General features: G+C 39.8%; 1 long non-coding RNA gene across 1 annotated transcript; it reads right to left on the bottom strand.

Annotated features, from left to right (window-relative positions):
• Nucleotides 1-52: 52 nt before the first annotated feature.
• On the bottom strand, nt 53-536 carry LOC111650512 (uncharacterized). The gene is made up of 4 exons (XR_002760415.2): nt 505-536; nt 385-402; nt 226-252; nt 53-112 (listed from the first exon to the last, which is right to left on the bottom strand). It is a non-coding gene; the product is annotated as an uncharacterized LOC111650512 (long non-coding RNA).
• Nucleotides 537-763: the final 227 nt, after the last annotated feature.

Genomic DNA, 763 nt, shown 5'->3' with positions numbered 1-763 from the left:
TGAACAGTTTACTTGTATCATGTAGTTTGACCTGAAGTGATTTCTGTACCTTGGCTTCCTTTCTGTCCTTTAGGACCCTCAGGGCCTGCGTGTCCCATTGCACCTGGAGCACCTGAGGTCAAAGGTCACAGTAAGTAAAATGACATCATGATACCACAAAATAAATCTACGAAAATGTAAAATACTGGTAATGACTTGAGGAAAACGTCAGTCATCATTCCTCACCTGGAATTCCAGGGAAACCAGCATCACCTGTGACAAGTGACACATACATTTAAATATGATTGAAGAACGCAAATAAAAAACTGACAACAGAACAACAGAAACAGAACTGAAAAATCTGAAGAAGGGATTTCTTGTAGTAGGTGTTTTTGTTTTGCCAACCTTTAGATCCGGGTTCACCTGAAAAGAATAAAAAATAAATATAAATGAATATAAATTAAACACAACTCTTGCGGATTAAATGCAAAAGGGGTATATATTTAGATTTTATTTGAATTTCACCTTTTGGTCCAGGCAGTCCTCTCTCTCCCTGCACTGAGGATGTTAGAAAAGCTGAAAAAAAACAGTCAGTTCAGTTAACATCAAGTATGTGTGTGTGTGTTTGTGTGTGTGTGTGTGTCTGTGTGTGTCTGTGTGTGTGTGTATGTGTGTCTGTGTGTGTCTGTGTGTGTCTGTGTGTGTGTCTGAGTGTGTGTGTGTGTGTCTGTGTGTGTCTGTGTGTGTCTGTGTGTGTGTCTGAGTGTGTGTGTGTGTGTCTGTG

Source organism: Seriola lalandi, unplaced genomic scaffold, assembly GCF_002814215.2.
Source record: "Seriola lalandi dorsalis isolate HSWRI2012SDOR001 ecotype SW California unplaced genomic scaffold, Sedor1 jcf7180002052356, whole genome shotgun sequence".
NCBI lineage: Eukaryota > Metazoa > Chordata > Actinopteri > Carangiformes > Carangidae > Seriola > Seriola lalandi.
This window is presented reverse-complemented; position numbering and strand designations above follow the sequence as displayed.